This window comes from Oxyura jamaicensis, chromosome Z (genome assembly GCF_011077185.1).
Source record: "Oxyura jamaicensis isolate SHBP4307 breed ruddy duck chromosome Z, BPBGC_Ojam_1.0, whole genome shotgun sequence".
NCBI lineage: Eukaryota > Metazoa > Chordata > Aves > Anseriformes > Anatidae > Oxyura > Oxyura jamaicensis.
In genome coordinates this window covers 52296601-52310600 of record NC_048926.1, presented here as the reverse complement: position 1 = coordinate 52310600, position 14000 = coordinate 52296601, and the positions used below count along the sequence as shown (strand labels likewise).

Below are 14000 nucleotides of genomic sequence, written 5' to 3'. Positions count from 1 at the left end.
AAAAAAAAAAAAAAAAAAAAAAAAAAAAAAAAAAAAAAAACCTGTACCATCCCATCAACACTCTCCAACAAACTACTTCCCAATGTTTTCCAAAAACTACAAAACCCCACAAGTGTTAAGTGCCACAGGAAGGACCAAGAGAGCAGGAAGGATCCTGAGGAGAGCCAGAGAGACCTGTCATTCTGAATGGAAATACACATAATTCATAAAATCATAGAATTACTTTGCTTTAATAACCTGCATAAAGGTAGAGAAAAATTTGAAGCCATCCAGAGGGAGTGTTTGAGCTAGTCACAGGGTATCTGGTTTAGTCCATACCAGTGAAAATTCAGATGTTGGTGCCTTGAAATTGCAGATAGCCCCCAGGATTCAATATACAGAATACTGCTTTATAGAGGTTGTAGGGTTCGCATTGCATTAGCACTCTGTAGTGAGATAAGGGCATATATGTGCTCACTTAACACACAGCTCTGCTGATCAGCAGAAACCTGTGCAACTAGAAAGACTCGGCTACGCCTGCTTGGATTGCAGCTCTCCACAGTTTATCTAAACGTTATGGGGAAATGTGAAGGCTTTCAAATCAGGGTAGTTAGTCTGAATGCAAGTTTCAAGTTAGGAAAAAAATATTGGTTAGTAACAACTGTACTGGAAGATTGGAAAACTTCTCCCAGATGTTGACACTACTAGCTAAGTCTCTAGGGTAGGCCAAGGGGCAGGTCCTAAGACTGGACACTTGTCAACTGCACAAAACCTAAAGCTGAAGTGTCCCCACTTGTACTTCTTCCAGAAATGCTGGGATGACAGTTTTAGAGACATATTTTGCCCCAGTACCTCTTATAGAGTGGGCAACACAGGCTTTGTTGGTGCATAGAGCTGTCTCTGATTTTGATCCACAGTGGCTGACATATTTGGTTCACTGCTAATACAAGTTAACTAGGTCCACCTGAATTACTAATGCATCAAAATGCACTGCAAGCTAAGAATCTCAGATGAAAATGGGTTACCTCTCCTTCAGATGTCCTAGCTGTCTGAAGGTAAGAACTATAAAGCAGCAACACAGAAAACTATAACAGACCCAATACTTCCAGCTCAAGGAGCTCAAGTCCACCTGTATTTCCACTCCAGACTAGTTTGGGAAGTTCAGCACAGCTGGGAAACCCAACTTGCCATTTAGTCCTGCAGTACCAAATGCACAAATACCAGCCATTTCCCTTTTGTGTCGCACCTAAGTAAAACTTTGTGAGCCAACAGTATGCATCAGTGATCACTCCTGATGCAACACCACTTCTGTCTACAATGGGGATTTAAGCCTGCCAAGACTGGGCCTACCCTTTGAGAGTGCAGTCTCTTGCTTCTGTAAAGCTGTGCTCCATGACAGCAGGAACAACTTCCCCAACTGTAACAAGCAGTGCAACCTAGTTGTACAGAGGTCTTTGCTGTAGATGTACACCTTGCACATCCAATCTTCTCATTGTGTGAACACTACAAGTTTCCCAGCAGAGGTAGATATCCATGCACAGCAGTTTTAAGCCTAGGGGCAATAAACAGGCTTACTTCTCTTCATCACCCAGCAATCTGTTTTTGTCTAGCCCTGCTTCAGCACTTCTCCACCTCTTCACCAACACATGCAACACCGCTGCATAGCTTAGGCAACATGAAGCACACCAGGGGAGGCTCAAATTGCCTATAGCTTTGGGATACACCTGGCAGCTGTCTAGTACCTCCGGTGCAAACTCTAACCACCATCTCACTACAAATAAACAGATACCATCAGAAAGGGCTGTCTGATAACTGAAACAAGCAAAAGATGTTTAGAGTAACATCCCAAATCCCACCACATGCCCTGTGCAACATAGAGCAACAAGCATTCAGTTAACCATACAGCCAGGCAAAAGGATCAAAGGGTCACCTTACATTTAACCAGCAAATAAATTCTGGGTATCCAGTATACAGACCTCCTTGCATGCCTTACCAACATGCCACTCAGACTAACATACACTTAACATGTTATTTACTAAGCATTCCCAATCTTCTCAACTCATGACAAAAAACACACAGAAGGGATGAAGCAAAAGCATCTGGATATTCCCCTCAATCTTTTGACAGTCTCCCCCATAGTCTCTTCCCCAAGAGAAGCTTACCCTTCTGATTACAAAACAGCTGTTCAACCCACAGAAATCTGTGGGCATCAGAGGCAGATCAGCCTGCATGTACCTTCTGATCCAGTTTGGGGTTCCTGCTTTGCTCCTCACAGAGCTCTAATACTGGGTCAGGACCCTCTCTACCAGCTCAGACCAAGCACCCACGACAGCCACCTGCACAATGAGGGTCCACATGCTTGTCCCACAGACTGCCTTCGTATATGGCACTTCTCCCCACTGCAGAAACCCTGCAGAGGTTCCAGACCTGTAAGGCTGCAATTCCACCTCTACGTGCAATTCAGAAAATTACTCCTAAGAGACAATTACACTAAGGGGCAAGCTCTGAAAATGCTGACAACAAAATACACACTTTGACCAACTCTTTCTTTCTAGATTGGTGCTACCCCACTCTTTGGAAGTAGAATGGCTGTTGAAAAGTCCATTAGCTGGTATGCCAAGAGTTTCCAGGTCCAATCACTCTTAAACACAAAGCTATGTATTTTTACAGCTGTAGATTTTAAGAGGGGAAAAAAGCTCAAGTGGCAGAGAACCAATTCCCCACCCCCATGCCTGGTGTCTGTACTAAACAAACATAAAACAGCCTTCAAAAGCAGCTTTCTGCAAACAATGCAGCTGTTTGCTTTCTTCTGGGGGCGAAAAAACCTTTTCCCTAGAGAAGAAATCACTATTTAGACAGTGAACAAAGCAAACTTATCAAACCTTATGAGACTGGAACATTTCAGGATTCTGGCAGTAGGCTACCTTCAAGCCTCCAGCAACAACTTAAACCCCAGCCCTGGTCAGCAGAGCTAAAAGCTTTTTTACCAGTTGATGAAGGTTCAGAGGCCTCCATGAAAGCACTCAGTGGCTTCTGTCCCACCCTCTTGGTCAGATCACATCATAAAAGCTATCATTGGCAGCACTCCACACACCAACCAACCATGGGGAATATCAATCTAATATCTAGAGATGATGCCCTCTGAGAGAAAATATTAGCTGCTGTACTACTACAGCCAGTCCCGTTCCTCTATTATAAGCAAACAGGGTCTAGCACATTATCTCAGATGAAAAGCTGCACATCTGCTTAACACCATTAGGTTTTTTTATAAATATCTATCAAATCAAACAGCCACTCTTTTAAAGAAGTGGGGCAAATGAAGAAAAAATGCCAGTTTTGAGTTGAAACAGCCCTTTTGGGGAATGTTGAGAAATAACATTTCATTTCCTTTAGGTACGTCAAGCTGCATTTCATGGAGCAAACAGTATCGTGAGCCACGTCAACTCTGCAAAGCCCAGACCCAAGAGCAAAGTCCCCCAGTACTCCATATGTCACCAAGTGAGAGCATGTCCCCATGATGGCCATGAACAACAGTGGCAAGAGAGAATTGCATTCCTCAAGAATTGACATTTTGATTTACACATGACAAACCATCAGAGAACTAGTAGCCCTTCTGTTCATTTGGGGAATAGAGGTGCAGATTAAGACAAGAGTTGAGAACGAAGTCCACATCTCCCAAATCAGAGTCTAACGTCCTGGCCATTGCTCTGCAGGACACCTAGACCTAAGCTTCTGGTCTCTTCCTGCATAGTAGCTACAGCCAAGAGACTTAGACAACCACATCCACCTTGTACAACCTGTAACTTGTGCGAGGCAATAAGCAATTCTCAAGACACAAATATTATTCACCATAACTTCCATGATTTCCAGTAAGGGATAAGCACTTTGCTTCTACACAACTTCAACAGCACTAAAGGAATTGGAAAAGCAGCATTAGTTACAATACTGTTGAGATTAGGCTCAACAAAGAGCAGCTGAGGACTAATGCAAACAATTACTTATCCCACTGTTAGGGATCTAACTGGAGATAATCTCCACAGCAGAAACAGACAGTGCATGAAGAATCAGGAGTAAATGTCCATTCTAAAACCAAAACAACTCATGCAAAGTTTGCAAGACTACTAGGAATAAATCTGACATTAACATATCTAAAACCTTCAAGAAGTCAAAAAAATTCATTAACTCTCGAATATGAAGTCAAAAAACTCTTGACTATGAGTTAAAAAATCTATAGGCAAATAGGGAAACTGCACCCAAACAATAATACTCTTGTAGGAATAATACCATTGCTCTTTTAAAGTCACCCTTTAACTCAAACAGCCTGAACTATGTTACAAAAAGATGCCATCAAAAACATTAACAGCATGGTCAGTTCAAGCAACTCACCCCGGGCCACAACCAAAGCATAAGCAGAGATGAGAATACAACTACCAGATGCCACACGTCTGTCTCGCAGTTTAAGCACTGCTAGGCTCTGTAGCAATAATGAGCAATGCAGGGTCAGCAGAGGAGGTGTGAGCTTTGAACCTGCAGCCTGCTCTCTGGGACACAGGATCATTATCAGTGGAGCCACACAGACACTAAAAAGCAAGTCTTTCGTAACTTCCCAAAAGAAGACTTCCATTTCTTTCCCATTTGTCAGGGGAATATCAGACAAAATTTCCTATTCCATCTAAAAATCCATTCAATGAGAAGTGCTTTCCTTCTCAAAATGGCCCAGATCTCATCACAGGGTTTAATCTGACTGCTTATTGTTAACAGTGTGATTGGAGAGCTTCTGGGTCAGCAGGCAAGGACTTAATTAGGACCACAAACAACAATATTTGGGTGGTGATTCTTGGCAAGATCCTCCACTAGTTTACATCACTTTACACATACTGACTACCTGGCTTTGTTTGGTAATAAACAGGTTCTGGCCTTGTTCTCCAGCACTTACTAAAGCTGTAAGCAACTAGAACATTGTTTTCAACTTGGCCATCTGTCTGCCCTCTGAATAACAACAACGCATATGACCGAAGCACTTTAAGATCATGGTAATAATCCATGTTAATAATCTTCATGGTAATAATCCACAACCAGTTTGACTCATTGCCCCCTGAGGAGCATGTCAAGTTTCCTAAAATCTCTAAGGATAGTGCCAAAGTATCAGTAGGCTGACTAAACATTCTCGTGGAATTCCACCGGTGTCCAAACAAAACCAAGACACTGCATTTCACTTATCCGCAGGGTCCGTACGGCAGCATACACACAGCTACAAAACACCGAGTAAGTGACTTCCCTTTGTTTAAGAGGGCTGAACCTCACCAAAGAGAAGAGACAGATGGTAGAAAAGAACTGCTCCTTTTAAGGACAGCGGGACAAGAAAATAGCTACTCTCAACCTGTTCTAACTGCTGCTATTAAAACAATTAGTCCTGTAAAAGAGACCAGTACTGGGTTCAGCCTGCCACAGTATGAATTACAGGAGGAGAGGGAACCCTAGACCTTGCTCTGGCAGGAACTGTAACAAATACAGTGGGATGCTAGGGGCAGAAATCCAGCACCCCAAATATTTAGGCAAAATTGAAAGGGGCTTCTAAAAGTTGCCTAGCCTCAACACTAGGAATAAATGGTTAGATTTTTCAAAACCCAGCATGCTGGCTTTTTTGAGCTGAGTAGCTCAAAAAGACCAGCTATGAATCGCTGAGCAGCGATCTTTATGAAAGCCTGAGACAAGAAAGAATATCACAAGCACAGAAACTGCTTGCCATGAACTCTTCAAATGATCTTGCTTCCTCTTTCTGGACAAGCTGAAGTCCCAAGAGGTATTTTTAGGGCACAGGTGGGCCCATGCCTACCAACGAGAAATAAACCGTAAGAGATAGTTTGGGAAAGACCGGAGCACTAGCTTACAAAGTATTCCATAATATAAATTGGACTAGATTTTCCAAAGTCTGTAGTGCCTCCTCAGGCATTTATAGGAAGCCTTGTTTTTAGACATGGCTGGTGTTTATAAGCTTCCCTTGTGACAGAGCCTACCAAGTTCCTTTGAAAACCTGTCCCAGGTCACAGAGGAGCAATGTCTTCCTACCAGAATGACCACAACAACTGGTTTTCCTTACTGCTAGCACATTCTGGAGGCTCACTGGTGAGAACAAGTGTGTTTCCAATGCAATGGAAGAAGTCAGGCTTGCACGTGCCACAGCTGGACTGGCCCAAAGTAAGGCACGTGCAAGAGATTGTGTCACGCACTTCAGCAAGAGCAATTGCTTAAGTGTCAAGCATAACACTCAAATACAGTCGTCTGTTTTACCAAAAAAAACTTCCACTGGAACGTTGTGAAACACATGAAATATTTCGACTTTCCTATTACACTGGACATCCGTACTCTCCCCATACCAAAAAAAAAAAAAAAAAAAAAAAAAAAAAAGAGGCCGAAATATAGTCCATTCTCTGGTGAAAACAAACAAAAGGACGATTTGCTTTATCACGGCCAATGTCCAAAAATCCATAGTCCATATTAGCTGATTTTTTTTTTTGGCTCTCAAAGAATGAACTCCTCTCTGTAGTGGGATCTAGAAATAATAGAACATCCTGCTAAAATAATAATTGCGACATTTGAGCTCAATTCATGCCATTAAGCTTTGATCTCTGAGCAACTATAGCATCGTAAGTACACAGTCTGCAAAAAGCTGTGTAACACAGCCTCAGTCACTTTTTCCAGCTGATGACGCATCCTGTTTAAGGACGTTATCTTCTCAAATGGGAAAAAGGAGGAAGCATTTCACATTGCAAAAGGTACCGTTTTATGCATGACAGAAACCTTCAGGGTGAGAGGAAAGACAAGGCACCCCCCAAGAAAGTCATCAGCCTACTCAACTCTGGGGAAAAAAATATGTGAGCTCACGGGGTCTTAGGCAAGAAAACCTCTTCAGCACCACTCCCTGCTCACTGAATCACTTTATCCACACAAAGCAGCTAGAGATCTGACTTAAAGTGTACACTGGATAAGTGTTCCACATTCCTACCCTGGAGAGGCTGGAGCACCACTGGCGTACTTGTATCTTCTCTTGACCAAAGTCACCACGCTTTGCAGCATTGCCATCACCCTCATAAGGAATTTTTTGGAAGGCAAGGTCTTAAAAGTCTTGTTTCTGTAGCTTGCTCTTGATCTTGGGAGAGGACAAGGTTACAAACAGCCCAGCACCAGATTAAACTGCAATTTGAGATGTTTGTCTGCCCTGTAACATCCAAATAAACTTTACTGTTATTTTCTTCTTGATCTTTGCCATCTGGGAGCAGCATGTCGTGAACCAGCTCATGTCCAGTAACAAAGCAGAATGCAACGTGGCTCATACTGTGGGAAACATCCCAGAGGTGTCTTTGGGATTCATTGGCGCAAGGAATAAGCCGTCTGTGAAGCCTGGTACCTACACAACTGCACACAGGTCTAAGTTACAGCAGAAGAAACAAACAAACAAAAAAATCTCTGAACTATGCAGAAAAGAATCTGCCAAGAAAAAGCCTCTAGCACAATGCAAGGAAATAACATTGTCAAAAAAAAAAAAAAAAAAAAAAAAAAAACAGGTGGCAAAGGCAGTATTTTGCAACAGATGTCAGTTTGAATTGTTTGATCCATGAAACCCTTAAACAGACAGTCCCACAACACAGCTTCAGCTCCCACATCACAAGCCACCCAACAATATGGACGTAGAAGCTAGTAATTCACAAGCGATAATAAACAGGTGTCCAAATGCTTTTGAAAGTAATGAGCGTCAGCTATGAAGAGGAATGAATTTCTGCTCAATCTTTGCAACTGATACGGCTTTCAATAAACACTTATCTCTAAGGTTATTCATAGAGGAATAAAATATAATTGGCATAGATGATAAGAATGGAGGCAGCATGCCTGTTGTGGCACGCGTAGCACCGGGCACCTCGCCGGGAGTGCTGCCAGGAAGTTGTGTATTAGAAAAACCCTTTTTGCCTGGTTCACAGAAACAAGCCGTTCCGCACATTTATGTTCTTTAGCTCCAGCTGTACAAATCACAGTCCTGCAGCTAAAGCTCCAATCCTTAGGGTCAACGAGACAGTTAACCGACGTGAAATACACAAAAGTATGCTTATTTTAATATAATGCACATAGTGACATAACAGAGACAAGGATGACCGAATTTGTTCATATCCTAAGTTACATCCCTTCATGCAGGATTTGGGACAGAGATCCATTAGTTTACTCGCACAATTTCAAGGGACTAAATCCAGCAGTGAAGAGCTGTGGTCTACTCAATTTGAAGCAAAGGACTAACAATTCAACAAACTTTAGGTAGGTGTAGAAGTGGCAATAAACGCTGAAAGGGAGAGAGTAAGCTCGTAAAAGAAATGTAAACAAAATAATTTGGCACATTGTTAATGGAAATGGGATCCAAGCCATACATTTTCTGTTGAGCCTAGGATATTCTTAATGATGCTGAGAAAGTTCCACTGGAGTCAAAGCATATTCCCACAGACAATCCAATTGACTGCAATTGTGTCTGGTTTTATATGTGAATACAACTGGGAAGAAAAGATATGGCTTTTTTTAGGATGAATATTTCAATATAGGTTTGTTAAAGCTGGTAAACAAGGTGGTAAGAATTGCTACTCTAATTTAAAAGGGTAAAGATCAAGAATACTTTAAAACAGATAATTCTGATAAAAAGCACATTGTCTAGTGACAGCATAAAGACTGAAATGCAAGATTAACTTAGTTTCATAAACAGAAAATGCTTTAAGAAAGGACTAGATTTTGAACTTGGGCTCCACTGCTGCTACTAAAAAGAAACATCTACGCTTCTGCTCATACAAAAGGTTGCTGCCATTTCATTGTTTGGGTGAGGTTTTTGGTTTTGTTTTGTTTCATTTTTTTTAATACATTCAAATTTGGTCCTAACTCTGCTTAAACTAGCAGCCACAACAAAATTCCTGTTATGGAAGCATAATCACAACACGGGTAAGAGAAGAAAAAGACACCAACATATTGTAAGAATATAAACTTATCCCCCATGAATACATCTCTCAGACAAAACATGCGTATGGTAGTTTTTGCTTGTTTCTTTTGAAGGCACAAGAACTCACCTGCAAAAGCACAAGCTATGTCTGAAAACATGGGCTTTACAACTTGGTTGCTGACACGAGCAACACAGCCAACAGTCTTTGAAAACAGATGCATTACAGTGCTGCAGCTGAGCAAAAATACACTTTTGCTTTTACCTTGCAGAATATAAGCTTTTGTGATCTTGTATTTATAATAACATTAAAATCAATTAAGGGGAAACAGGAGCATGCCATCACAAGACAGGCAGTGTTGCTGGAAACCAGGTTATCCTGGTCCTGCTGTTGTCACCTAGACCGCCAACACTGTTGCTCTGAGACCTTACACATGGCTTAATTTTGGCTTTTACTTACAGCCAAGAACGCTAATGAAATTAATTGCATAGCTTGCGTTCCAGCTCCCAGTAACAGCCTTTCACTGGGACATGGGCTAGTAAAACCGCAGAATGTTTCAGGGAGCCAAGCAAGTAGGCTGGCAGCTGGTTTTGGCCACTTCTTTACCTTCCATGCAGCCCTGCCTGCTAGAAAGGAAGCCAGACCTCCAGAACGATCTCTGAACCATGTGGTCAGAGGCTCTGACTTTGTTTGCTCTTTCCCAAAGAACGACCTTGCTATCTAGCCCAAGCCAGAGCAGTCTTGGAAAGGCTCTTCTGCTCTTCTCTTTTTGCCTAACGCCAATTGTTTCCTAACAAAGTTAACACAACACAAACGGATCTCTTATTGGATTAGATGGAGCACTGCTAAGCAACACTCCTCCAGAAAATAACAGAAGAGGAAAAAGGTCAGCTTGTATATGGATATTTATGCCTTTCAGACCGATGTACATTCTTCTTATAATCCGTGATCAAGCCTCTTCACTAATAACCCAATAAATCTTAAGATCTGAATGCTCCTATTTTTCCTACAGTGTTGGCTTGTTGTGTCAGGAAAGCTGCATCAACAGTTTTCCATCCTACTCTGTCTCTCCCTCAGTCCTTGAGGCAAGCTCACATGTTTTCTGCCCTATGATAAGTGCTAAAAAGACAGGTCTAGCTTTGCTGTTTTTTGTTCGTTTGTTGGTTTTATTAGAAAAACAGATCTAAAAATAGGTAAGAAGGTACTCCGGTAGTTCAAATCACAGTAATTCTTCAGAGTTGCTCTGTATGACTTTCCTACAGCCAGTAGAAATAGAGGAGTATTTCCTACATAATGGGAAATATTATTTTTTTTTAATAATAGCAATCATCTTCTACAAGTAAGAGTTCTACCACGGTATTTATGATCTTTATTCTTAATATCAGTAATTGCATTTGTGCTGGATAACTACACAGCAAGCTTTCAATAATTCAGGATTCAAATCTTCAGCAGGCATAAAAACTTCCACCGTGTCAGTCCCTAGCTGCCTCAGATGAACTAGGAAAATATGGCATATATATATATATGTGTGTGTGTGTGTGTGTGTGTGTGTGTTTTATTAAACAGCAGGTCCTGACTCTGGCCAGTCACAGCAGGAGTCATCAAGAATAAGAAGCCTAATAGAAACATGCTGGTGTTTGGTCAGCCATGGCCTCCGGACTTATTTCAGGATTTGGTGTGTTGCCCAGCCTAAGAGACCTATATAAACACCAAGGGTGCTTGCTCCAAGGTTACTTAAACAAAGGGGTAGTCTGGTTCCCTTTCTGCCCTGCTCCTGTCATCATCTTTGTGCTGGCACCAGCGTTCACAAACCCACACCAAAACCCTGAACACAGGATGCTGACACTAAAATAAAAGTTTTCATCCCTTCCATCCCTCGGTGAAAGCACCCCCAGACCCAAAAGCTCAGAGAAAAAAAATGATCTCTAGTTTGTTCACTCTGGGTTGGTGAACACCAACACCAGTCCAGAGGGTGAAACAGACGGGGAGAGATGAGAGAACGGGCACTTGGGGGGAAGTGAACTGGGTCCATCACTAGTGCAGCTGCAACCTTCAATTACTTTGGATTAAAGTTCTGAAGAAACCACACCCTGGGAAATGTTGTGCCTGCGTGGTGCAACACACGTGATAAACACCAGCAGCGCTGATCCCTTTCTGCCACGGAGGGATGGGTTCGGGACCGATCCTCCTCCTGTACTGGTTTTGTGGGCACAATTCTGCCAGGTGAACTACTAGTGAGAAAACAGGCTCGCAGGCAAGGGAGGGCTCGCTTCCTGAGTTGTGTACACTAGATTCATCTTTGAGCATTTGCAGTTTTAATACTCATGACTTTTCAACTTCTGTAGTTCAGCACTTCACCAGGAACCACTCTCACCTGCACTGCAATAGCAGGTGCTGAATTTGGTGCTAGACCAGGTCTCCGCTCATGTCAATGGAGCCGAGCCACAGGGGTTTTTGAAAACAAATTTGGCATGACAAAAAAGGTTAGCCAGCAGCTGCCTGTGGCAAACCCATTTGTAAGCACGCCTCAGTCTCGCTGGGTGAAAGGGACATTAAGAGATTTTCAATGTACCTGCTTACACTGTAGGCCAACTGAATTTGGAAAAAATCTGGAATTTATATCTAAAGATTGACGTAACTCCTGTAAACGCCAAAACCTTACACATAGCTGCACCCAAGGTGTTTGTTTCACACAAATATCATATGGCTAATTGAACTTAGACAGTAATTTCTCAAGGGAAAGTTACTCCGCATGGCTGCAATGCTTGACCACTGCACTCTAACAGCAGAGGAGAGCCAGTGCGATCTCAGGCAGCCCAGAGCCAGCACATACCCAACCCATCTCCGCAGAGCAACCATGGTGAGCATACTCCTGCTGTCTTCTAAAGCAAGGCATTCTCAACTTCAAGAGTTCTATCTGAGCTCTACCACGCAGCTCTTTTTTTCCAGGCTGCAAACCTTTTATCCAGAGTTTGGAAAGAGCCGATTTCCAATTCTTACCACAATCAGCCCTACTGCACTGTGACAACACGATCAACAGGGCATGGGTTGCGGGTGAAGGCATCAGACTCCTTCCCGTAGCTGCCCAGACCACACCAGGTACAGACTCTTCTTTACACACGTGAAGGTTTCAGATGGGCGCGATGAAGGGTGATGACCCAGGAGCAGCACTTACAGCTGACACATCAGCAACGCTGCAGCCCCAGGCAGCTCCCTGCGCAATGCTCCGGGAGAGCCTGGGCACACGCTGCCACCCGTCCCTGCTCGTGAGGATGGAAACCTGTGCCAACCAGGACCAGACCAAACACACACTTGCACCATTCGTTTATTACCCTAACCCCTTTCAAAACTGAGCGAGACTGCTCTGTTAGGAAAGCCTCAAGATAGCAAGCCGGACCATCTGTTGTTAATGGAACATCCCCAAGAAGTGGCTGTTCCCTGCTGTACCAGCAGCGACTGATTTCCAAAGGCCACCTCTGAAAGGGTTTGTAATGCATTAATCTATACCCGTAATTTTCAAGATCGGCACCAACCCAGGTAAAACTGTGAGCATGTGTTTGTATCTCCCTGGCTTTAGTAAGGTCCACTCCAACACACTAGAGATCAACTTTGACCCTCCAAGTAAGTTGATTACCCTTAAAATCTCCATGCACAACAGCTGGGGGTGGCGGGACAAACAGCTTTTGTTCAAAACAGACAAAAATACTGTTTACTATAAACTTTCAATTTACAGCCAGAGTACCTTTCCTCTGATAAGACGTTATGCATCTGAGCAGTGACACACATCCCGCAGTAAGGAGCAGTGTTTGGTAAGATGCTGATAGCAGCCTGTAACATAGCAGAGCACAGACTTCACAACAGCCTGGCATGCAGAAGCGGGATATGCTGCCCCGGCAGCCGAACCTCCTGCCCATCACAAAAAGCTGCGGGATCGATTTTTTATTTTTACACTCCCGCTCATCCCAAGGCCCTCCCCGCCCACGACGTTTTATAGATTTCCCGTAGGTGTGAAGGGGATGGAAACCCTTCCCGTTATCTTCTAGCAGCACCCCGGGGCTGGAAGGGGTGGCGGGGCGAGCCCCCCTCCGCGAGCACAGCCAACCCAGAGTCGCTTCGCTCAGGACGAGCTATGATAAAGTGATTACAATAAAAAAAAAAAAAAAAGAAAAGAAACAGTAATAAAAACAAAGGAAGGGAAAAAGAAAAAACAAGCAGCACTATCCCCTTCCCAGTGCCCTGCCGTCCCGCAAGCCATCCTCCGAGCCTCGCTCTAGACACGCTGCGCGCAGCGAGAAACAAAAAGACCGAAAAAAAAAAAAAAAAAAAAAAAGGGATGGGAAAAAAAAAAAAAAAAAAAAAAAACACTCGCTTTTTTCCCCCCTGGCTCTGTACCGGGGCCGCCTCCCCCGACAGCTGCCCGCAGCACGGCTCCGCACGGCTCCGCACGGCACGGCACGGCTCGGCACGGCACGGCTCGGCGCATCCCCCCGGCCGCCCTCCTCGCCTACCTCCCGGGCCGGGGGGCCCTGGGCAGCCGCCGTCGGTCCCGCCGGGAGCCGAGCCGAGCCGAGCCGAGCCGCCTTGCCCCTCCGCTCCGCTCCGCCTCGCTCCGGCCCCGACGCCGGCCCCGCTCCCGGGCGGCCGCGGCCCCGCAGCGCCTCTTATAGGGCGGTGGCGACCGCCCCTTCCAAGGCCGGGCAGCGCCGGGGCTTCTTTCTCCCTTCCCCTTTTCTTTTTTTTTTTTTCCTTTTACTTTTATTATTATGTTTTGTTTCCCCTTGCATTTTTTATTTTGCTTCTCTCCTTTATTCTTTTTCCTTTTTTATATCTATTTTACTTTATTTTTTCCCACTTTTTCCCTCCCGGGGGGGTGAAGGGGAGGCGGGGACGCGGTGATTTGCATGAGGGCGTGCACGTTGCAGCCAAAAACAAACCTCGAGGCTCCGCCCGCACCCCGCGGGCCGGCACAGCGCCTGCTGGCACGGGACGGGCAGACCACAGTGGGACACGGGTGGCTTGGGACCCTTGGGCGACAAGGGTTGGGGGGGCACGGGG

The 14000-nt window shown here is 44.2% G+C and overlaps 1 protein-coding gene across 3 annotated transcripts in view; it reads right to left on the bottom strand.

The window, feature by feature from the left end:
* ABCA1 (ATP binding cassette subfamily A member 1) overlaps nucleotides 1-13606 on the bottom strand; it is a 92038-nt gene extending 78432 nt beyond the window's left edge. For 2 of the 3 annotated variants that reach the window (XM_035310190.1, XM_035310192.1), the window contains exon 1: nucleotides 13454-13606. The gene's annotated coding sequence lies outside the window, so the exon portion shown is untranslated. Of the gene's footprint in view, nucleotides 1-4365; nucleotides 4504-13453 lie in introns of those variants that run through there. The other variant, XM_035310191.1, reaches the window with a different exon arrangement.
* Nucleotides 13607-14000: the final 394 nt, after the last annotated feature.